This window comes from Camelus dromedarius, chromosome 34, assembly GCF_036321535.1.
Source record: "Camelus dromedarius isolate mCamDro1 chromosome 34, mCamDro1.pat, whole genome shotgun sequence".
In the NCBI taxonomy this organism is placed as follows: Eukaryota; Metazoa; Chordata; class Mammalia; order Artiodactyla; family Camelidae; genus Camelus; species Camelus dromedarius.
Genome location: NC_087469.1, coordinates 19,477,558 through 19,478,209, shown reverse-complemented (window position 1 = coordinate 19,478,209; position 652 = coordinate 19,477,558). Strand labels below are relative to the sequence as shown.

Here is a 652-nt window from a genome sequence, read left to right as displayed (position 1 = left end):
TTAGTTGAGTTATTTGTCTTTTTTATTGTTGAGACGGAACAGTTCTTTAGAATATTTTGTATGTAAGTCCCAAATCAAATGTCATTCGCAAATATCTCCGATTTTGTGGGTTTTCTTTTAACTTTCTTGTTGGGATCATTTGAATTCCTCTTTTGTTTGTTTGTTTGTCTTTTAGGGGGAGAGAGGTAATTAGGTTTTTGTTTATTTTTGGTGGAAGAACTGGGGATTGAACCCAGGTTCTCGTGCATGTTAGGCACGAACTCTACCACTGAGCTGCACCCTCCCCGCTGCTGGGATCATTTGAAGCACAACCGTTCAAAATTTTTACTTTATTTTTAGTTTATTATTGTTATTTTTGGTGCTGTTGGTGTTATATCTCAGAGCCCATTAGCTAAGGCAGGGTCACTATGTTTTCTTCTAAGGGTTTTATAATTTCAGCTCTTATGTTTAGGTCTTTCATCCCCTTTTACTTCTGTGTGTTGTGTGAGGTAGAGACCCCCTTTCATTCCTTTTCACCTGAATATTCAGTCGCCCCAACACCATTTGTTGAAAAGAATATTTTTTCCCCAATGAATTCTCTTGGCATTCTTTAAGAAAAAGGTACCCATTTACATCTGGACTCTCAATTCTGTTTTATTGGTCTGTATGTGTA

General features: G+C 37.0%; 1 non-coding gene across 1 annotated transcript; it reads right to left on the bottom strand.

Annotated features, from left to right (window-relative positions):
• Nucleotides 1-211: 211 nt before the first annotated feature.
• Nucleotides 212-285, bottom strand: TRNAV-AAC (transfer RNA valine (anticodon AAC)). The gene has a single exon. It is a non-coding gene; the product is annotated as a tRNA-Val (tRNA).
• Nucleotides 286-652: the final 367 nt, after the last annotated feature.